Source organism: Ursus arctos, chromosome X (genome assembly GCF_023065955.2).
Source record: "Ursus arctos isolate Adak ecotype North America chromosome X, UrsArc2.0, whole genome shotgun sequence".
NCBI classification, from domain to species: Eukaryota; Metazoa; Chordata; class Mammalia; order Carnivora; family Ursidae; genus Ursus; species Ursus arctos.
This window is the reverse complement of record NC_079873.1, coordinates 101546180-101571663: the sequence shown is the minus strand read 5'-3', so window position 1 is coordinate 101571663 and position 25484 is coordinate 101546180. Positions and strand designations below refer to the sequence as shown.

Sequence of the window (25484 nt, the reverse complement as noted above, 5' to 3'; positions counted from 1 at the left end):
AAATGTCAAAAGGAAAGATAACCTAGCACTCTCCTGAAATAGCTTAAATAATAGGCCCCAGTTTGCTTTAATGGGAACTCACCCAGTAGATACACTCATATAACAAATGAGAATTCCCTAATGAGAGTTGCATTATTTCTATTGGCTTTTATGCCATTCTTAATTGATTGCCATAATGCACGGCTAATTAAGAGCATGATAATCTGACTGAAGTATTTTCAGCCAGTGCAATGGTGCCTGCTTTAAAACAATGACTTTTAGAAATCCACATCAAGGTGGCTGGCAGGTTACTCTATAGCTGGTGACTCCCCCATTAGAAAGCGTGATCCTTCATTGATCAGTCTAACTTGGTACGCTCCTCGGGGTTCATTGTTTCAACTGTGGACAGGAACATTGAGACCATTTCTCAATGATGCCAAAAGCCCTCCAGGGCAATGGCCTTTTTGTCCTGAGCCTACTGACTAACTTCATGTTTCTAAGGCCCATTTCTTTAATCCACTCCTATCCCCATATCATAGATTTCCATCCTGAATCTCTTTCACAGGCATATTATTCTCAGAGGGTTGGGGTATACTGAAAAGATGACTGGATTTGCATTCTATTCTCAGCTTGACTATAAATACTGGCTATATGACCTTGAATAAGTCACTTCTATGATATTTTCTATATTTTTTCTATTCAAAAGTGAAGGGTTGGGAGAGGTAAATTCCAAGCTTGCTTTTAGTTTTGACTTTTAATTATTTTGTGGTCCCATATTTTTTTATTATAATAATATTTTTTATTATGTTAGTCACCATACAGTACATCCCTGGTTTTTGATGTAAAGTTCGATGATTCATTAGTTGCGTATAACACCCAGTGCACCATCCAATACGTGCCCTCCTTACTACCCATCACCAGCCTATCCCATTCCCCCACCCCCACCAAAGCCTTCAGTTTGTTTCTCAGAGTCCATAGTCTCTCATGCTTCATTCCCCCTTCTGATTACCCCTCCTTTCTTTATCCCTTTCTTCCCCTACCGATCTTCCTAGTTCTTATGTTCCATAGATGAGAGAAACCATACGATAATTGTCTTTCGCTGCTTGACTTATTTCACTTAGCATTATCTCCTCCAGTGCCATCCATGTTGCAACAAATGTTGAGAAATCATTCTTTTTGATAGCTGAGTAATATTCCATTGTATATATGGACCACATCTTTTTAATCCAGTCATCTGTTGAAGGGCATCTCGGCTCCTTCCACGATTTAGCTATTGTGGACAATGCTGCTATGAACATTGGGGTGCATATGACCCTTCTCTTCACTACATCTGTATCTTTGGGGTAAATACCCAGTAGTGCAATGGCTGGATCATAGGATAGCTCAATTTTTAATTTTTTAAGGGACCTCCACACTGTTTTCCAGAGTGGCTGTACCAACTTGCATTCCCACCAACAATGTAGGAGGGATCCCCTTTCTCCACATCCTCTCCAACAATTGTTGTTTCTTGCCTTGTCAATTTTTGCCATTCTAACTGGCATAAGGTGGTATCTTAGTGTGGTTTTGATTTGAATTTCCCTGATGGCTAATGATGTTGAACATTTTTTCAATTGTCTGTTAGCCATTTGTATGTCTTCATTGGAAAAGTGTCTGTTCATATCTTCTGTATTTGGCAAAAAGCCAGTGGTGTAATTGGGAAAGGTTTGTTAAACTCAGTGTCCATTGTCTCTTCTGTGACTTTGGAAAAAGGAAACTTGCCTGACCTGCATCAAGCACCTCCTTTCCTGAGAATTAAAATGAATGTGAAATTAACTTAAAATACTCAAAGCAGACATGTGGTCAATATCATTATTATGTAATTGAATTCATTAAGCCCTTGGTCAGCAAACAGAGGATTCGTTCCTTCCCACATATGGGTGTTCATGAAGAGTGCCCCAAGGAGTTTGTTAGGGAGTTAAATATTTGTACCTCTAATATTGCACATGTCTGATTGAGGCATAAAGTTATTTCCTTTAGAAACTAACTTGTATCAGGGAGATGCAAGTTAAAACATCAAAGAGATATCATTTTGCAATAATCAAATGGGAAATAATTAAAATTTGTTAATATCAAGTATTGGTAAAGATATGGCATAATGGGAAACCTAATCTACTGTTGTTGGGAATGTGAATTGATATAGCTTCTTTACCCAGTAAATGTAAACATGTGCATGTACATGAATGTTCATAGCAGCATTGCTTGTAAGTGGAAAAACCTGGAAAAATATGAATGTACATATAATATGTATAAATATATTTGGGAAAATCATGCAATGAATAAAAATGAGTAAGCCACAGCTATACATATCAACTTAGGTACATCTAAAAATCATGGCATTTACCAAAAAAATAGCATGCCATAGATAAATACAGATAGTATAATTTTAGCTTTATAATGTTTAAAAATTGATAAGATTAAATGATATATTTTTTAGGGATATGGATTTGAGTGATAAAACTACTTTTAAGAAGAGAGAGAATGATTAATAAAATATTCAGGATAGTAAAAGAGATTTACTCTTTGTAAAGGATGGGGGAGCAATTAGAAGAAACATAAAGGAGGTTTCAAATATTGACAATGTGCTCTTTAGTTTTGGAAATTTAAAAACTATTATAAAAGCAACACTTGGCTGTCATAAACTCTGGAACAATACAGAAGAATATAAGAAAGGGATAAAGAAGGGGGGGTAATCAGAAGGGGGAATGAAGCATGAAAGACTATGGACTCTGAGAAACAAACTGCGGGCTTCAGAGGGAAGGGGGTGGGGGAATGGGATAGGCTGGTGATGGGTAGGAAGGAGGGCACGTATTGCATGGTGCACTGGGTGTTATACGCAACTAATGAATCATCGAACTTTACATCAAAAACCAGGGATGTACTGTATGGTGACTAACATAATATAATAAAAAAATATTAAAAAAAAAGAATATAAGATCAGGAATAGAGCTGTCCCTTTTCCTCTTCTTTATAATTCCATTTAAGAGATGAAAAGAGCACTGTCCATAATTTGGGGTATATCCTTCTAGATCAGTGGTTCTCAGTGTGGTCCCTGGACTGGCACCATGTGCATCACCTGAGAACTTGTTAGAAATGCAAATTATCTGGCCTCATCCCAGATTTACTGATTTAGAAACTCTAGAGATGTGGCTGTGCTATTTGTGTTTTAACAAGTCTCTGGGTGGTTATCAACCCTGGTTGAATAATAATAGAAGCACCAGAGGAACTTTGAAAAAAAATGCCAATGCCCAGGTCTTACCTCCAGAGATTTTTTTTAAAAGCTCCTCCAGTAATTATAATGTGTTGGCAGGGTTAAGGGTCATTAGTTTAGGCTTTCTGTATACATATACATAAACAAAACATATACATATACATAGTAATATATATATGTATATATATATTATTAGTGAAAAGTAAGATATAGAAGATTTTTTCATATATATTTGAATCTTTCACTTTTCACTAATAATATGTCAACAAATATAAATCTATTTCCTTTTTTAGAGCAGTGGTTCTTAACGAGGGATGATTTTGACCTACAGGGGACATTTGGCAATATCTGGAACCTACTTTGGTTGTCACAACTGGGAGAGGTGCTACCAGCATCTGGTGAGGAGAGGCTAGGGATGCTGCTAAATATCTTAAAATAGACAGGACAGCTCCCCACAGTTAATTATCTGGCTCCAAATGTCAATAGTGCTGAGGTTAAGAAACCCTGTCTTAGAGGGATACATAGTGTTTGATTCTAAGACAGACTTAGATTTCATTAAATCTATTCAATGTGCTTTGGTGACTCCATTTAATACCCACAGGCTCTGAAGAGCTTGAGAAGATGTGAGTTATATGGGTATGCCTTGTCTCTACATACTTTCTCAAAACTCAGTAATGTGCATCATTTTTGCTTCTTTTGTGTTCCCATAATAATCAACACATTGCTGGCTGTCTTAAAGGTATTGAAGAAGACCCTGGTGAATTGAATTGAATCATCCCCAATCCCCACAATATAGTGAAATTCTATGGTATTTGTCTCTGGTTTCTGTTAAATCCTAGAAATGAAGGCTGGGTGAAATTCTTTCTGTCAATAACAAATGGAATTAACTGTAGAGTCTTGGATGTATTGCAAAATGAATGATTAAAAATCATTGGCAAATAGTAAGCTGTCTGCTGTGACCTTTCAGCTTTTGGTATTTTGACTGACGGTCCCCTCTTTACAGTTTAGTGAAGTTGTAAACAGAGAGACATGAGACCCATTTATGGGCCAGGCAGTCAAATACTGAATATGAAAAGGTCAGCATCAAACTCTGCTTGCTGATATGACTCAGGCTGACATGGAATTGGGTGGGCCTGTGACACTGTGGATTTGAGGTATTGATTTTTTTTAATAATAATCTTTTATTATGTTATGTTAGTCACCATACAGTATATCCTTAGTTTTTGACGTAATGTTCCATGATTCATTATTTGCATATAACACCCAGTGCACCATGCAATATGTGCCCTCCTTAATATCCAACACCGGCCTATCCCAATCCCCCACACCCCTCCCCTCTGAAGCTCTCAGTTTGTTTCCCAGAGTCCACAGGCTCTCCTGGTTCATTCCCCCTTCTGTTTACCCCCCTTTCATTCTTTGATGTGGTCCATATATACAATGCAATATTACTCAGCCATCAGAAAGAATGATTACACAACATTTGCAGCAACATGGACAGGACTGGAGGAGATTATGCTAAGTGAAATAAGTCAAGCAGAGAAAGACAATTATATGGTTTCACTCATTTATGGAACATAAGAAATAGGACGATCGGTAGGAGAAGGAAGGGAAGATTGAGGTATTGATTTAAAGGGAAACAAATTTCTCTGTAGCAAACGGAATGGGAAAATCTTCAGTTTGAACTGTATTGGAAGATTGGAAATCAGCTCTGGCTGAGACTTAGGCCTGGTTAAGGCCATGCATATTTCAAGTAGAAAATGCCATGGACCTTGGCTTTTTGAAGTCTCTGTCTAGGGTGTTGTTGTCTGCTTCTCTCTTTTCCTAAGAAGACTTTTAATATCTTGCAGATACTTCCCTCTTTCTTGCTCTGGTAACAATGCTTTTTCCACACCATGCTATTAAATGTAGAGTCCTTGGTAAACTCTTTCAGACTTTGCTCTCTTCTTTCTCCTTTACATGTCTCTCATTTTAATCTTTTCACATTTGTGTTCACTATTTATTTTCTTCTTCCTATATCCTTTACTACTCTGTTTCTCCTTAGAAAAACCAGAGTTGAAGAATATAACAACTGAAATAAACAATACATTATAGTGTATCAGTAGTAGATTAGTGGATGGAGAATAATGTATCAGTGATCTGGAAGATTGGGTAATTGAAAGCACCCAAACTGAACAGCAAAAAGAGAAGTTTTAAAAATGAGGATAGGCTAAGGGGTCTCCTGGACAATATCATGCAAATGCTTGCTTTATAGGGGTTCCAGAAGAAGAAAGAGAAAGGAGTAAAAAACTTATTTGAAAAATAATAGCTGAAAACTTCCTTAACCTAGGGAAGGAAGTAGACATCCAAGTCCAAAAAACACAGAGTGTGGAACAAGATGAACCCAGGAAGGGCCACAGCATGAAACATAGTAATTAAAATGTCAAAGATTAAAGAATAAAGAATCCTAAAAGCAGCAAGAGAGAAGCAAAAAATTATTTACAAGGGAAACACTGTAACACTATCAGCTGATTTTTCAGCAGAAACTTTTTAGCCCAGAAGTAAGGGACATGATATATTGGAAGTGCTGAAAGGAAAAAAACCTATATCCAAGAATACTCCACACATCAAGGTCATTTAGATTTGAAGGAGAAATAAACAGTTTCCCAGACAAACAAAAGATAAAGGAGTTTATCACCACTAATCCAGTCTTATAAGAAATGTTAAGGGACTTTTTTAAGCAGAAAAGAAATGGCCATAATTAGAAGTAAGGAAATTGTGAATAAAAAGAGGTAAAATATGACAGCATATATATAAAACATGGATGGAGTAAAAAAAGAAAAATATTTTTAAATGTGTTTGAACTTAAATGATCATCAAATTGAACTGACATCAAATTACAGGCTATAGGCTGCTGTATACTTAGGATGTTATATATGAACCTCATGATTATGACAATCCCAAAACCTATAATAGATACACAAAAAATAAATAGAAAGCCAAACATAACATTAGAGAAGCTCATCAATGACAAAAAAAAAAGAGAGCAAGAGAAGAAGAAAGGAACAGAGAACTAAAAAAACAAATCAACCAGAAAACAAATAACAAATGTCAATAAGTACATACCTATCCAATATTAAGTTTAGATGGTCTAAATGCTCCAATCAAAAGACATAGGGTGGCAGAATGGATTAAAAAAAAAAAAAACAAGATCCATATATATGCTGCCTGCAAGAGACTCACTTCAGATCTAAATACACAGACAGACTGAAAGCAGAGGGATGGAGATGCATTTATTTACCACGCAATGCACCCAAGGAGGGCCACAAGGAAGGAAGTGGGAAAAAAAGCCAGGCAAAATAAGCTTTAGAACAAAAACTGTAACAAGAGACAAATAAGGGCGTTACAAAATGTTAAAGGTGTTAATCCAGAAGTGGATATAACAATTGTAAATATCAATGCACCTTACACTAGAGCACCTAAATATATGAAGCAACTAGTAATGGACATAAAGAGAGAAATTGATGGTAATACAAAGTGGGGGACTACAGTCTAATATCCCTGCTGAACATAGATGTGAAAATACTAAAAAAAAAAATAATACCAAACTGTATTTGACAATACATTAAAAAGATCATTCACCATGATCATGTGGAATTTATTCTGGAGATTCAAGAATGGTTCAGCATTCCCAAATCAATGTGATACACCACAACAAAATGAAGGATAAAAGTCATATGATCATCTCAATGAATGAAGAAAAAACATTTGACACAATCAACATCCATTCATGATAGAAACTCTCAACAAAGTGGGTTTAGAGGGAATATACCTCAACATAATAAAGACCATATGTGAAAAACCCACAGCTAACATCAGACTCAAAGGTGAAATATTGAGAACTTTGCCTTTAAAATGAGTAAGAAGACAAGGATGTCCACTCTCACCACTCATTCATCACACTCTTTGGGGTCCTAGCTATAGCAATCAGACAAGAAAAAGAAATAAGAGGCATCTGTGTTGATAAAGAAGTTCACTGTTACTATTTGCAGATGTTATAAAACTATACATAGAAAATCTTAAAGACTCTGCCAAAAACTACAAGAAGTAATAAATGAATTCAGTAAAGTCACTGAATTCATTCATACCAGAAATTGGTATTGTTAAGAAACAACTCCATTTACAGTTCCACCAGAAAGAATAAAATCCCTAGGAATAAACAGCCAAAGAGGTAAAAAACCTGCACTCTGAAAACTAAAACAATAAAGAAATAAATTGAAAATAACACAAACAAATGGAATGATATTCCATACTCATGGATTGAAAGAATTATGTATTGAAATATTCATGCTACCCAAAACAATCTACAGATTCAGTGCAATCCCTATCAAAATGCCAACAGCATTTTTCACAAAACTAGAACAAATAATTCTAAAATTTGTATGGAATCACAGAAGACCACAAATAGCCAAAGCAATCTTGAGAAAGAAAAATAAAGGTGGAGATATTACAATTCCAGATTTCAAGATATACTGCAAAGCTGTAGTAATCAAACCAGTATCATCCTGGCATAAAAATAGACACATAAAGCAATAGAACAGAAGAGAGAGCCTAGAAATTAACACATGCTTATATGGTCAATTAATATATGATAAAGAAGTCAAGAATCTAAAATGGGGAAAAGACAGTCTCATCAATAGATGGTGTTGGGAAAGCTGGACAGCTATATGTAAAAGAATGAAACTGTACTACTTTCTAACACCATATGCAAAAGTAAAATGGATTAAAGACCTACTTGTTAGTCCTGAAATTACAAAAATTCTAGAAGAGAACACAGGCAATAATTTTTCTGACATTGGCTGTAACATTTTTCTAGATATGTTTCCTAAAGCAAGAGAAATGAAAGCAAAAATAAGCTATTTGGATTACATCAAAATTTTAAAAAATTGCACATTGAAGGAAATCATCAATAAAACAAACAAACAAAAAGCCAACTTACTGAATGGGAGAAGATATTTGCAAATAATAGATCCCATAAGGGGTTAATATCCAAAATACATAAGGAACATATATGACTCAACACCAAAAAAAAAAAAAAAGAAGAAAGAAAAAGAGCAAGAAAGAAAGAAAGAAAGAAGAAAGAAAGAAAGAAAGAAAGAAGAAAGAAACCCCAAGTAATCCAATTTAAAAATGGGCAGAGGACCTGAAAAACATTTTTCCAAAGAAGACATACAGATGGCCAATATACACAAGAAAGGATGTTCAATATCACTGATCATTAAGGAAATGCAAGTCAAAACCATAAGAAGATAAAACCTTACACTTGTCAGAAAGGCTAAAATAAAGAAGACAAGAAATAACAAGTGTTGGTGAGGATGTGGAGAAAAAGGAAGCCCTGTACACTCTTGGTGGGAATGTAAATTTTTACAGCCATTGTGGAAAACAGTATATAGTTTCCTCAAAAATTCAAGTTAGAAATATGATACAAGAATTCCACTACTAGGCATTTACCTAAAGAAAATGAAAACACTAATTTGAAGAGATATGAGCACCCCGTGTTTATTGCAGCATTATTTACAATAGCCAAGATATAGAAGCAACCCAAGTGCCCATTGATATGCAGCTGGATAAGGAAGATACAGTATATGTATACAATAGAATATTATGCCACTATAAAAATGGATGAGATTGTGCCATTTGTGACCATGGTTGGACCTAAAGGATATAATGACAAGTGAAATAAGCCAGAGTGAGAAAGACAAATACTAAATGGTTTTACTCATATGTGGAATTTAAAAAAATAAGTGAATAAACAAAGAAAAAGCAAAATCAGACCTATAAATAGAGAACAAACTGATGGTTGCCAGAAGGGAGAGCCGTAGAGAGATGGGCAAAATGGGTGAAGGGGAGTGGGGGTTACAGGCTTCCAGCTATGGAATGAATAAGTCACATGAATAAAGGGCACAACAAAGAATATAGTCAATGATATTGTAATAGTGTTGTATGGTGACAGATGGTAATTACACTTATGGTGAGCATAGCATAATGTATAAACTTGTCAAATCACTATGTTGTATTCTTGACACTAATGTAACATTGTATGTCAGCTATACTCAAACATTTTTTTAAGTTAAAAAAAAAGACTCTAGTGCTCTATGAAGTACTTCCATTCTTTGCTTTTTTCAGCCATGAGTTATAATAAGTCTCCTATAACAGGAGGTCTTGAGCATTTATTCATTCATTTAACAAACATTGAGTGCCCAATATGATTCAGGCTCCATATAAGTTAGAATGGCTATCATCAAGAAGACAAAAGATATCTAGTATTGTCAAGGATATGGAGGAAAGGAAATTCTTGTATAGTGTAGGCGGGAATGTAAATTGGTTCAATTACCATGGAAAACAACATGGAGGTTCCTCAAAAAAGTAAAAATAGAACTACCATATGATTCAGCAATTCCTCTTCTGGGAATACACCCAAAAGAAATGAAAACAGGATATTGAAGAGACACATGTACTTTCATGTTTATTGCAGCATTATCTACAATAGACAAGATGCGTAAACAACCTAAGTTCTCATAATGGATGAATTATAAAGAATATGTTGTAAATACATATACAATGAAATATTATTCAGCCATGAGAAAAAATGAAATGTTGCCATTTGTGACAACATGGATGGACTTCGAGGACATTACATTAAGTCAGATAAATGAGACAGAGAAAGACAAATACTGTATTATATCAGTTATATATGGAATTTACAAAAGCCTATCTTGTAAAAAGCAGACAGTAAAATGTTGGTAAAAAGGGGCTGGTGGATAGGAGAATAGGTGAGATTTTTTTTAAGGGCAAAAACTTGCAACTAGTAAGTAAATAAGTCCTGGAGATCTAATGTACAATATAGTGAACATAGATAACAATATTGCATTATAATTATCAAGATTGCTAAGAGAATAGATCTTTATAATTCCCACCACAAAATAAATGATAATTATATGACATGATAAAGAAGCTAACTATCACTACAGTGGCAATCATACTACAATATATAACTGTATCTTTAAAAAAAGAAATATATTTGACATATAACATTGTGTAAATTTAAAGTGTGCAATATATTTCTTTTTTTAAAGATTTTATTTATTTATTTGAGAGAGAGTGAGAGAGAGAGCACATGAGCAGAGTGAGAGGAAGAGGGAGAAGCAGACTTTCTTGCTGAGCAGGGAGCCTGACATGGGGCTCAATCCCACAGTGACCTGAGCTGAAGACAGATGCTTAACCGACTGAGTCATCCAGGCGCCCCTATGTGAAATATATTTCAATTTAAAAAAATCACACATGTAATAAAAAAAAGTGAAGCCTAAGTGTTCATCTATAGATGAATGGATAAGGAAGATATTAAGGAGAGCACTTGTGATGAGCACCAGGTGTTGTATGGAAGTGATGAATCACTAAATTCTACACCTGAAACTAATATTGCAGTGTATGTTAACTAGTTGGGATTTAAATAAAAACTTGGGGGGAAAAAAGGAAGAAATGGTATGTATACAGAATGGAATATTATGCAGCCACAAAAAGGATATCTTGCCATTTATGACAATGTAGATGGACCTAAAGGGTATTATGCAAACAAATCAAACTGAAAAAGAGAAATATATGATTTCACTCATATATAGAATCTAAAAAACAAAATAAATGAATAAACAAAAAGCAGAATTAGACCTATAATACAGAGAACAAACTGATAGGTGTGGGGGAATGCGCAAAATGGGTGAGGAGAGTGGGAGTTACAGGTTTCCAGTTATGGAATGAATAAGTCATGGGAATAAAGGGTACAGCATAGGGAATGTGGTCAATGATATTGTAATAGCATTATATGGTGACAAATAATAGCTACACTTGTGAGCATAGCATAATGTATACAGATGTTGAATCACTGTGTTGTACACCTGAAACTGTTGTAACATTGTGTGTGTCAACTATACTTAAATAAAAAATTAAAGCAAAAAAGAAAAAAAAGATGAAAGAACAGAACTACATACGCATATAAAATGCAGAAAGTTGGAAGAATTGACCGAGGGTGTTACCTAGTGGTATCAAACAGCATAAAGCATTTAGGCAACAGCATGAAGTAGGTGTTGGAAATATCCACGTTTCTTGCTAAGGGATCTGAGCCTCAGAGAGCATCTTTCCAAAGATCGCACATGTAGTAAATGGTAAAGCTAGAATTTGGATCCAGGTCTGCCTATCTCCAAAGTTGGTATTCTTAACCTCTAAGCCACACTACTTCTTTGAAAGGTTTGGTATTTGAGATAAGCATAAAGCCCATGTAAACATATACATAAGAGGCAATTAGTTTGCTTGTGGAGGAGGAGAGTCAAATGAACCAAGACAATAACTTTTAGGAAAAGGGAACTACATTTATGATGGGCCTTGAGGTAGACGCAACCACTAGGCTGACAAAACAGCACAAGCAAAGACATGGGTACAAATTTCTGTTTTGTGGAACTTTAGGGTATCAACAATAATTTCCAAGATTTGTGTGAAATGTTCAGGAAGTTCTCCCCATGGGCAGCTTCAGAAAAATAAATAGCCTTAGCATGTTGTAATTCCCACAAAGTTGGGGAATTCAATAACAGATCATTCTCTTGGTTTATTTTTGTCAAACACACTTTTTTTAAAGTAGGCTGCATGCCCAGTGTGGAGCTCAACACAGGACTTGAACTCCCCACCCTGAGATCAAGGCCTGAACTGAGATCAAGAGTCAGACACTCAACCAACTAAGCCTTCCAGGTACCCCTGTCAGACACACTTATTGACAGTCATCTTGATTCTCACAAATAGAATTGGCAACATTTCAGCTTAAACATATATTTAGTGGCACTGTTCTCAAAGGCAGCATGCTGTTTTGTTACCCTTTGTATAATGCAAACATGTAGCCTTATTCTTTGAATTCCCAAATGAAGTTCACCAGGCCTTTTGACTCCTGATAAAAGCCAAACTTTGTGCCCAGCAGCCTTTATGGAATGCTTTTCCACTGAGCTATATTACACATCACAAAATAGGTAACTTGTCTCAGTATCATATTCTTACGTTGATTTTTAGCTGAAATCTTGCATTTTAAAATACAGAATGATTGGGAAATTATGGGAACTAATTTCAGAATTTATAATCTTTAGTAGTATCAGCTTCTCTTTTTGAAGTACGTACATACAGGATGTTGCAAGGCTTTTCTCTTCAACGTAAAGCTTAAAGCTATGAGGTAGGAAGCCTTAGTAGGCCACTGTCTGTTTTCTGGTTTTTACTGTCATCCCATACTGAGAGAGGTAAACAAAATAAGAACTAATATCTTTTTTCGTTCTGTGCAGATAAATCATGCCTACTATTGTTAGTAGATTTTTTTTTTCTGCCAATGGTACTTCAGTTTTCTTTTTTCTTACTATCATGGTAAGAATGTAAAGCATTTTGGGGCTATGAGTTATTCCATAAAAGTGGATCTTCCAGGCAATTGAGATTTACCCCTAGAAGGTTTTGTTGACAGCAGGTGGAATTCTGGCTAATGACAATTGAGGACCAGTATATCTATAGATGCCAGCTGGACCGATCTTTTTTTCCCCAACCTAATTGCTTGTTTATTGAAGCAATAAACACCATGAGGGCTCTAGTCTTTCGTCAGACATGTTAACTTATTACCAAATGACTGATAAATTGTATTACTGCTGCTCGTTTTGTTCCCAAGTCTAAGATTTCAGGCTATTTTAAAAACAAAAAACTGTACATCATCATAATGTTTGTCTTTGTATTTCTGGCTAGAATTTGCCTATATACACACATTCTAAAAGGCAGCCTGATGAACCGATATAGAGTCCTTTATAAGGTATATAATATATACTTTTTTCTTTTCATATGGAATGCAGTTTTATTTTGTGTCACATCAACTTGCTCCTTACCAATTACATATTCCATCTTGAAGAGTTATACCTTTTAGAAAGTTTTATTAACCAGTTTTGACTATCAGGTTAGCACATAATGTCCTTAAATTAGTATGTTGCAGGCAATATTCTCCAAAATGTAAAACTGATATTGTCATATCCCTTCTTAATAACCTCTTAATGTTTTCCCATTATAACCTACATCCTATCTAAATGTGTACCTATAATAATGTGTGTAATCTGGCTCCTAACCATCTCTCCAGTCTCCTCTACTTCTACTCTTTGCATATCACACTCCAGTCACACTGGCTTTTTTTTTTTTTCTGCTTGTCTTGCTATAAGCTTCTTCCCCATCTCAGAGACTTTATAGTTGCTGTTTCCACTGTCAGAAACACTTTTAGCTCTTCCTCCAAATGTTTCACATGGCTGGTTCCTCCTTACCACTTAGATCTCAGACAAATTTTACCCTTTAGATAGTCCTCCCCCAAATGTAGAGTAGACCCCAGTCACACTGTTCAATTAGTATATCTTCTTCACAGTACAGCATTATCTATCTCCCATTACTAGAATGTAATCTTTATGAGGGTGGTGTTTTTGTCGTATTGCATGAACCCCAGAATGTAACACAATGCCTGGCACATAACTTGTGGCCAGTAAATACCTGTTGAATAAATGAATTAATAAATGGAATATTAGAGAGGGAAGGAATTGTGATTGTTTTTTTAAATTGAGGTTAAATTGGTATATAAAAATATTTAAGCTTCAAGTGTACATTATAATTTGACATCTGTATGCACCACAAACTGATCATCATCAAAAGTCTAGTTACCATTCATTACCACACAATTGATCCCCTACACCCATTTCAATCCCCTCAACAACCCCCTTCTCCTCTGATAACCATCAATTTGTTATCTGTATCTGTGAGTTGTTTTGTTTGCTTGCTTTTAGAGTCCAGATATGAGTAAAATTATAAGGTATTTGCTTTTCTCTGATTTACTTCCCTCTGCATAATACCCTTGAGGTACATCCATGTTGTTGCAAATGGCAAGACTTCATTCTTCTTTATGGATGAGTACTATTCCATTGTACATCACATCTTATTTATCCATTCATCTATTGATGGACTCTTGAGTTGCTTCCATAATTTGGTTATTGTAAATAGTGCTGCAATGAACATTTGATCCAGCTATTCCACTTCTGAGTATTTATGTAAAGAATATTAAAATCCTAACTCAGGAAGATATAAGCTCCCCTATGTTCACTGTAGCATTATTTTTAGGACTTGTGACCTTTGAGGTCATCACATTCAATGTTCATTTAGAAGTAAAGAAATTAAGGTGCACATAGATAATGTGACTCAGCCAAGGAAATACAGTAAATTAATGGCACAACTGGGACCAGAACTAGATCTTGCTACAGTCAGTTTAGGGATTTATATACTAAGAAGTTAGAATTTATTAAACTATTAGAAGCAACTTCTTCAACAAAAGTCCTTATGTTCAAAAAATCCTATTTGGAGAGAGTTATGCTTAACCCAAGTGCATGCCATTTTAATAACAGAACTTTCATCTTCTAGTACATGCATGAAAAAGTTTCTATAAATACCTTTAAATCATGACACCAACTGTGCCAAACAATTAAATCATTCCTGTGGCTCTACCTCTCTTTGGTGTTATATCATATTGGTTATTAATATAAATATTAGAACCAAACATATATAGGTTTGAATACCAGCTCTGCTAATTAAAACTGTGTGGGCTTATTTTTTCCTTGTCTTCATTGGTTTTTCATTAAGTAAATTGTAGGTTGCTTATCCAATATACATTTTTAACAACTATAATGAGATATAATTCATATGCCATAAACTTCAAACATTTAAAATTTAGGTTCAATGACATTTAATAATTCTCAGGACTCTGTACCCATACCATAATGCAGTTTAAGAACATTTTTATCATCCAAAAAAGAAACACCATACAAGTTAGCAATCACTCCCCATTCCATCCTACCCATCTCATCAGTCTTTGGCAACCACTAATCTACTTTCTTTATCTATATATTTGCCTATTCTGAACATTTCATATTAATGGAATCATACAATATGTGGTCCTTTGTGACTGGCTTCTTTCCGTTAGTATTATGTTCTTGAGATTCATCCATATTGTAGCGTGTAGTAGTACTTCTTCCTTCTAATAACTGAATAATATTGCATGTATATACCACAATTTGTTTATCCATTCATCAGCTGACAAACATTTGGGTTGTTTACACTTTTCAGCTATTATGGATAAGGCTGTTCTGAATATTTGTGTACAAATTTTTGTGTCAATATATGTTTTTAACTCTCGGGTATATATTTAGGAGTGGAATTGCAGGGTCATTGTGTAACTCTGTTTTGTTTTGTTTTTGAGGAACTCTGAAACATTTTTTCAAAGTAGCTGTATAATTTTAAATATCCACCAGCAATGTATTGGGCTTTAAATTTTTCCACACATTCAACAACATTTGTTATTATGCATCTTTTTTATAATAGCTATCTTGATGCATAATAAAGTATTTGTGCTTTTGTTTTGCATTTCTCTAATGGCTAATAATAAACATCCTTTAATGTGTTTATTGGTCATTTGCATATTTTCTTCAGAGAACTGTATTCAGGTCATATACCTGTTTTAAATTTTTTTGTCTTTTTATTACTGAGTTGTAAGAAAACTTTACAAATTGTATGTATAAATTCTTTAACAGATACATGATTTGCAAATATTTTCTCTAATTCTGTGAGTTATCTTTATAATGTTGATATCCTTTGAACTATATACATTTTTAAACATATGTGAAGTTTTTGCTTTTTTTCTTTAGTCACTTGTGCTTTTGGTGTCATATTTTTGTTTGTTTCAAAGATTATTTAGTGAATCATCAGTTGCATGTACCACCCAATGCTCATTACATCAAGTGCTCTCCTTAATGCCCATAACCCAGTTATTTCATCCCTCCACCCACCTCCCCTTCAGCAACCCTCAGTTTGTTTTCTATAGTTAATAGTTGCTTATGGTTTTTCTCCCTCTCTGTTTTCGTCTTATTTTTCCTTCCCTCCCCCTATATTCATCTGTTTTATTTCTTAAATTACACATATGAGTGAAGTCATCTGCTATTTGTCTTTCTCTGATTTATTTCACTTAACATAATACCCTCTAGTTCCAACCATGTTGTTGCAAATGGCAAGATTTCATTCTTTTTATGGCCGGGTAATATTCCGGGGTGTGTGTGTGTGTGTGTGTGTGTGTGTGTGTGTGTGTGTGTGTATCACATTTTCTTTATCTGTTCATCTGTTGATGGACATCTGGGCTCTTTCCAGATTTTGGCTATTGGGGACATTGCTGCTATAAATATTGGGGTGCATATGCCCCTTTGAATCATTATGTTTTCATCCTTTGGATAAATACCTAATAGTGCAATCGCTGGATTCTAGGGAAATTCTATTTTTTGCTTTTTAAGGAAACTCCATACTGTCTTCCAGAGTGGCTCCACCAGTTTGCATTCCCACCTTTGGTGTCATATCTAAGAAAACTTTGACTAACTCAAGGCCGTGAAGATTTACTACTTTATTTTCTTCTAAGAGTTTTATAGTTTGGCTCTTACACTTAGGCCTGTGCTGCATTTTGAGTTAATTTCTGTCTATGGTGTGAAATAAAGTTTCAAAATCATTGAATATCTGGTTGTACCAACACTGTTTCTTGAAAAGGCTATTTCCCCATTTAATCATCTGGCAACTTTTGTCAGAAATAAGTTGACTCTAAAGGTAAAGGTTTGTTCTAGAATCTCAATTCTATTTCATTGACCTATATGTCTATCCTTATTCTACTACCACACAGTATTGATTATCATGATTACTGTAGCTTTATAGTAAGTTTTGAAATTAAGATGTGTTGAGTCCAGCAACATTGTTCTTCTCTTTCAAATTGTGTTGTATATTATGGATCCCTTGTATTTCCAAATGAGTGTTAGCACCTCCTTACAAATTTCTGCAAAAAAGAAAACTGGGATTTTGATAGGGGTTGTGTTGAAGCTGTACATCACTTAAGTGAATGTTACCATCTTAGTAATATTAAGTATTCCAATCTTTGAACACGGAATCCCTTTCCATTTATATCTTCTTTAATTTCTCTAAACAATGTTTTTAGTTTTCAGAATATAACTTTTATACTTCTTTTGTTAAATTTATTCCTAAGTACTTTATTCTTTTTGGCACTAATGTAAATAAGATTGTTTCCTTAATTTCATTTTCAGGTTTTTTATTACTTGTGTATAAAAGAATGTGTTTTTGTATATTAATCTCTTATTTTTTACTTTTGTGGGATCTTTAGGATTTCCTGTAGATAAGATTATGTTGTCTGTAAATATAGTTTTACTTTTTCCTTTTCAATCTGGATACTTGTGTTTTTTCCTCTCTCTCTCTTTCTCCATCTCCCTCTCCCTTTCTCTCCATCTCTCTTCACTAGTACCTCCAGTATAATGTTGTATAGAAGTGGGACAAGTATTTGTCCTGATCTTAGATGGAAAGTCTTAAATCTTTCACCATAAAATATGATATTAGCTGTGCATTTTTCATAGATGCCCTTTATCATGTTCAGGAAGTTCCCTTCTATTTCTAGTTTGTTGAGCATTTCTTTTAAATCCCAAAGGTTGTTGCATTTTGTCAAATGCTTTTCCTGTATCAGTTGAGATGATCATCTAGTGTTTTCCCACTTTCATTCTATTAATATGTATAATGTGGTACGTTGATTTTTGTATGTTGAACTATCCTTGCATTCCTGGGATAAATCACACTTGATCATGATGTATAATCATTTTAATATGCAGCTGAATTTATTTGCTAGTATTTTATTGATTATTTTTTACATCCATATTCATTAGAGATATTGATTTATAGTATTTTTGTGATTTCATTGTTTGGGTTTGGTATCAGGGTACTGATGGCCTCATAGAATGAGTTGGGAAATAATCACTCCTCCTCTGTTTTGGGGGAATAGTTTGTGAAGAATTGGCGATAATTTTTATTAAACATTTAGTAGAACTTATTCATGGCCCCATCTGGTCCTGGTCTGTCCTTTGTGAGTAGTTTTTTTAAATTATTACTCAATCAACTTGTTTACTTTAAAAAAAAGAGATTTATTTTTTTACTTTAGAAAGAGAGAGAGAGCAAGAGAGCACAAGCAAGGGGTGGGGCAAAGGGAGAGGGAGAGAAGCAGACTCCACTGAGTGTGGAGTCTGACCCTGAGATCATGAACTGAGCAAATATCAAGGGTCAGGCACTTAACTGACTAAACCAGCCAGGAACCCCCAACTTGTTTACTTTTTAAAGCTTTTTGGAACTTTCTTCCTGGGTTAGTTTAAGTAGTTTGTTTCTTTCTAAGAATTTGTACATTTCATCTGGTTTATCCAATTTGTTGACATACAGTTATTCATAGTATTCCTTTGTAATCAATTCTTTTTGTTTTTGTGACATCTGTACTAATGCCCGCTCTTTAATTAATGATTTTAGTAATTGGAGCATTTTCTCTTTTTTCATGGTCAATCTATATAAGGTTTGTTGATTTGTTGACCTTTCAAAGAACCAATTTTTAGTTTTGGTGTTTTCCCTTGTGATTTATTTTTGTCCCATTGGTTATTTAGGACTCTGTTGTTCAAATTTCACATATTTTGTGAGTTTCCCAAGTTTTCTTCTGTTATTGACTTCTAACTTTATTCTATTGTGATTGGAGAAGATGTTTTGTATAATTTCAACCCCTTTCAATATATTGAGGCTTCTTTTATGGTCTGTTACTATATCATCTTTCTTGGAACATGTTCCATGTATACCTGAGAAGACTGTGTATTCTATTGTTGTTGGGTGAAGTGTTCTATAAGTGTCTGTTTAGTTTACTTGTTTTATAGTGTTTTTCAACTCTTTTATTTCCTTTTTGATCACCTGCCTAGTTGTTCTATCCATTTTTGAAAGTGGCATATTGAAATCTCCAACTATTATTGTTGAATAGTCCATTTCTCCCTTCAGTTATGTCAGTTTTTGCCTGATGTACTTTAGAGATCTAGTGTCATGTACATTTATGTTTATAGTTTTGATGTCTACTTGATGGATTGACTCATCTATCATCTGGAGATGTCCTTCTTTGTCTCCAATAACAATTTTTGTCTCAAAGTCTATTATGTCTTATGGAAGTACAGCTACTTCAGCTTTCTTTTGGTTATTATTTGCATAATATATCTTTTCCATTTTTTTACTTTCATCCTATTTGTGTTTTGAATCTAAGTCAGTCTCATGTAGACAGCATATAATTGGATTTTTAAAATTGATTCTGCCAATCTTCTTTTGGTTGGAGTGTTTAATCTGCTTACATTCAATGTACTTTCTCCTACAAGAGGTTGTATGTCTACCATTTTGCTATTCATTTTCTATATGACATATTTTTTCTATATTTCTCCATTTACTTCTTTGTTAAATAGATATTTTGTAATGTACAATTTTAATTCCTGTCATTTCTTTTGGTGGTTTTTTAAAAGTTATTTTCTCAGTTATTGCTCTGTATATTAAAAATAACATCTTTCTATATAACAATCTAGTTTGGATTAACACAGCTTAATTTCAATTGTTTATAATAAACTGTTGCTCTTATATATCTCCATTCTCTGTACTCTCCTTTTTGCTGCAATTGTCATAAAATTACATCTTTATACAATATATATTTATCAACCTAGGTTTATAATTATTGCTTTATGTATGGGTCTTTTTTAAATCAGGTAGGAGGAAAAAGTTAAAATATATTTATACCATCATTTGTATTTACCTATGTAGTTACTTTTATCAGTGCTTTTTATTTCTTCATGTGGATTTGACTTACTGTCCAGGGTCCTTTTATTTCAGTTGTCAGGATTCCATGGTGTCTGATGAGAAATCATTCATTAATCTTATTGAGGTTTCCTTGTACATGAGGAGTGCTTCTCTCTTGTAGCTTTTAAGATTGTCTCATTGTCTTTGGTTTTCAACAGTTTAATTATGATTTGTCCAAATGGGAGTCTCTTTGCATTTATAGTACTTGGAATTTGTTGAGCTTCTTGAATGTGTTGATTAATGTTTTATGTAAAATTTGGGAAATTTTCAGTCGTTATTTCTTTATAATCTTTCTGAATTTTTTCTTTCTTCCCCCTCTTTCTGGGATTCCAATTATGTTGGTATGTTTGATGCTATCCCACAGGTCTTTGAGACTCTACATTTTTCCTCATCTTTCTGTTTCTCAGACTGCATAATCTCAATGGATCTATCTTCAAATTCTCTTATTCTTTTGTCTGCCTGCTTAAATCTGTTATTGAGCATTTCTAGTGAAATTCTCATTTTATTTTATTTTTTATTTTATTTACTTGTGAGAGAGAGAGAGAGAGAGAGAGAGAGAGCACATACACAAGCAGGAGGAGTGGCAGTCAGAGGGAGAAGCAGGCTCTCCACTGAGCAAGAAGCCCAATGCAGGACTCAATACCAGGACCATGGGATCATGACCTGAGCTGAAAGCAGATGCTTAACCGACTGAGCCACCTAGGCATCTCAAATTTTTCATTTTAGTTATTTACTTTTCAGCTCCAGAATTCTTATATATCTCTTTAATAATTTTTATCTACTAATTGATATCTTCTATGTAGTGAAAGGTTATTTTCATACCTTTTTTACTTCTTAAGCATAATGACCTTTAGATCTCTAAATATATTTATAATGACTGATTTAATGTTTTTTCCAGTAAGTCCAATATCTAGATTTTCTCAAAGACTGTTTCTGTTCACTTCTTTTTGTCCTGTGTATGTGTCATACTTTCTTGCTTCTTTGCATGTCATGTGTGTGTACGTGTGTGTTTTGTGAAAACTACATTTTAGATAATATGAAAATTCTAGAAGTTAGATTTCCCCCTCCCAAGGTTTGTTTTTGTTGCTAACTGTTGTTAGTTGATTTATTTACTTTTCTGAACTAATTCTGTTAAGTCTGTTATATATGGGTGCTAAAGTCTCTGCTCAGTTACCTTAGTGATCAGCTAATGATTGGACAGAGATTTCCTTAAATTCCTTAAATTTCTTAACAGAGATTTCCTTAAATTCCTTAAATTCCTGGAATTCCTTAACAGAGATTTCCTTAAATTCCTTAAATTCCTGGAACCACTGAGACTCCTAGTCTTTGCTGAGTGGCATTTAAATTCCTTAAATTCCTGGAACCACTGAGACTCCTAGTCTTTGCTGAGTGGCATTTGAAGATGTGCCTCAGCAGACACAAAGAGATGTCTGCTGAGGCACATCTTCAACACTCACTAAGACAGTTTATGACTCTGCCTTAGTGTTCACTTTCTGTTTGTACAGAGCCTCAGGGTCATCCAGAAATGATGGGTTAAGGACTTCTCAGGTTTTTCATGAGCATGCATACAGATTTGGACATATGTATAGACTTATGCATTTGTGTGATCTTGTAGATTTCTGGGAATATATAGGAACTTTTCAAAACCTTCTATGGCTATATAATTCCCCAGTTTTTCCTTTTAAGCTTTTTGGTTAGCCTATCATTTGTCCAGGTGTTATCCACTGCATTAGGCAGCTTCAGTGTTAAACAATTACCAATAATAGTTTTAAACAAATCCCTCTCAGGAAAAGGTTATTCAAACTGAGTGGTCTCTTAGTGTCTTAAAGACAAGACTTACTAATGGGATATTTTAGAAAATCAACAGACAAATCAAATAATGATAGTTCTCTGGGAATGGGGCTTTGAAGGAGGTCCAACCCCATTCTAGTCCACCTCCAGCGGCTGTCAGACTACTGATTTTCATTCTGATGATATATTATTGGTATTTAAGGCTAACTGTGTGAGCTGGAGAAAGAAGGATAGAATACACCAAGTTAAAACACCAAAATGTTTACTGCTCTTATCAATATTCAACCATTTTTCTTCAGTAAATGCTCATGAGATTATTTCAGCCATTTGCTTAATTTCTAGAGTTTTGAAAAAAATGATTCTTAAAATTTTGTCAATGCTCTCATTGCTTTTGGAGAAGAGAAGATTTTCAAAGGTACTTATTTTGCCATTCCTAATGACATTATCTTTTTTAAAAGTCATCACTAAACTCAACTTATGGGGTCCAGTCTATACAGTTTCTTGTTCATGCAGGATGTTACTACTCAAAATGTTAATAAAAATACATGACTTGGAGTAATTGATTACAAGTAGAAGTTGCATATTGAGTAATATCAGGAGATATATGATATGTAAAAGTCAAATTATGAGAGAACAAATTCACAGATGAAGTCGACCCAAAAATTCTTTCCAAAAACATAAGTCAAGGACACTGCAGCATGTGAATGAAGGATAAAGAAGAAAGAAAATTGAAGAAATATAGCCACCTCCAAAAAATCTAGCATCATTCAAGTGTATAGTTTCTCAGAACTGTAAAAAGCAGAGATCAGTGAAGGCAGACGTTAGAATTACAGGATGAAATGGAAAATACGATCAAAGAAGATGGCAAAATTATAGAAATATTAAATTAATTTCTTAATTGATTTACAAAGAAGGATAGTAGCCAAATGCCAGCTTCCATTTGCTATTTATACATCATCTTACTGGACTTCAAAGTCAGCATTATAGGAGATCACAAGCAAGGCATGCAGAATCAAAGCCAATATTCTCCTCAACCAAATGGTGTTAATCCTAGGTACCCAGCTCAGACCAGAGTCACCTCTCTCAGTGACCATGGGCAGTACTTGGAGGGAAAAGACTGTGCCAGCCTAAGCTGCTGCTGGAACAGTTTGAAACAATGTGTTGCCATTTTCTGTGCCTTGTCTTGAGATTGTCTTCTGGAAATGAGCTACCCATTTGAATGGAATTTTAAAACAATGGAAACAACTGACTCTCCATTGAAATGGAGCCTTATGTGTGACAGATGTAGAGCTGTGTCAAAAGTTAAAGCTTTTGAGAAAGGGAAGAAGAAAGGGGGGTAAACAGAAGGGGGAATGAACCATGAGAGACTATGGACTCTGGGGAACAAACTGAGGGCTTCAGAAGGGAGGGGGTGGGGGAATGGGATAGGCTGGTGATGGGTAGTAAGGAGGGCACACATTGCATGGTGCACTGGGTGTTATATGCAAGTAATGATTCATGGAACTTTACATAAAAAACTAGGGATGTACTGTATGGTGACATAATATAATAAAAAATATTATTAAAAAAAGTTAAAGCAGGAATACTTACTAGTTTTTAAAGCAGTATCCTAACATAATTCATAATTTAAGAATTAAAAAAACCTGTGACTATATTATATCTCTTAATAAAAGCACATACATCACCTTTCCCCTCTATTTGTTTCTTTTGTTTCCTCTTTAAATCTCTTTTTATTGTGAGGTAAAACTCATACAGAGAAGTGTACAAAACATGAATGTACAGCTCAATAAATGCACAAAGCAAACACCCATGTAACGGCCACCCAGGCCAAAAAATAGAACATTTACAAGACCCCAGAGACTCTTCTTGACTGTTCTTTTCAAAGATTGTGTTGTAATTAATTTTGTCAAGTGATTTTGTGATAATTAGAGGAATAAACATATTTTGGTGAGAAAAGGGGTTGTTATGAAACCAGATTTAGAAAATAGTGTATGATAGAAGCTGAAATTGGGAACTAACCTTGAACACTTAAATCTGGTGGTGGAAGAAAATAGGTCAGTGTGTTGGTAAAAGTGGCATAAAACCAAAGGAAAATCTTATATGCAACTGAGTACTGAACTTGTCCCATCCCACCCCAGGGAATACTCAGTTTCAAACTGTGGAAAGCTCAGTAGAAAAGTGACAGGTCAACAAAAAGTAACAGTTTCTTAGTCTGAGACATGAGTTAATTAGATTTTACTGATATCTGCTAAAGTATAAGACAAGCAGCTGACCTCCATAAACTCACGTTGAATATCTCGAACAATGTTGTGTCTGATATTCACACATGATCTCAGTTTTAAACAATTTAGCAATCATATTGATAATTAACACTTATAGAGCACATACTATGTGCCAAGTACTGTTCTAAACATTTTGCATTATTAACTCATTTAACACTCATAGGCCTTTAAGAAAATGGAGAAACTGAAGAATAAAGAGGTCAAGTGTGTTACCCATGGTCACTCTGGTAGGAGGTGTCAAAGCTGGGACTCAGACTCAGGCTGGCTGGCAGCAGAGTCTGAGCTGGAATTGTTAAGCTATTCTGCATTCATGGAAGGAATTTGAAAATGGCTGTTCCTTGGTATATACATTGGCCTTTCTTTGGTCATTATCCATAGCATATATGCATTTAATAGTTTAATTATGAATAATAACTCACTGTTAACATAGCTATGACTATTAAGTGTGTTTTAATATATAATAGGTGTCCGTTTAGAGAAGAATATATCCGAAATTCCTATTGCGACGTGAAAGATACATGGAATAATTCAAACATGTTGGAAAAGTCAAACATTTGCTCATGGGCATAAAAATTTTTAATAAAGACAAACTCTTATTTTTCAAGATTTTTTTGGCAGGTCAAACATTGCTGATAGCTTTATTGAAACTTTGCTTTGGAAGTACAGAAGGTTTGATATACAATTCAAAGCTTTTGGTGTAAATATAACATGTGGCACATCATGCTGAAAGTATGTCCACAATTGTGAATTGTGACATGATGTATTTGCTCATTTTTTTTATTTTGTTATGTTAGTCACCATACAGTACTTCATTAGTTTTTGGTGTAGCGTTCCATGATTCATTGTTTGCGTTTCAAGATTGTTTTTGAAAAATAAGGTATATTGATGAACTTACATAAGCAGTATTTATTACTAATATTGTAGACAGCTCATAGTTAACATAGGCTATTAACTATTAACTATTAACAGCTTGGTGCCCCTGCCATGATTAATTTAAGGGGTCAGTAATTTTATCACCATTGCTTTTGTAACATCAGTGAAAATGTCAACACTGGGGAAAAAGGCAAGGAATATCTTATTATTACTATGAAAATAGTGTTGACCCTGCAGATTCTAAGAAAGGATCTCAGGAACCACCAGGAATACATGGACCGCACTTGAAGACCTACTGCAAACAAAACCATTTACTTTATTTTTGTCCTATTTGGGAACAATTACACTTTTTTGAAATCTTATCTCTCACTTCTGTCTCATGATCGTGATTGACTTGAAGCCACCTGACTCTCTTGTTTTACAAATTTGGTTCTCCAGGCTGTCCATGCTCACATCCAGACACTATTTGTATGTCCTAAACAAAAACAAAAACTGTGCCAGAGTCCAGAAGTTAA

At 34.5% G+C, this 25484-nt stretch overlaps 1 protein-coding gene across 3 annotated transcripts in view; it reads left to right on the top strand.

The window, feature by feature from the left end:
* The window catches only part of SMARCA1 (SWI/SNF related, matrix associated, actin dependent regulator of chromatin, subfamily a, member 1), a 1457411-nt gene that overhangs the window by 741020 nt on the left and 690907 nt on the right, over window positions 1-25484 (top strand). The window lies entirely within an intron of this gene.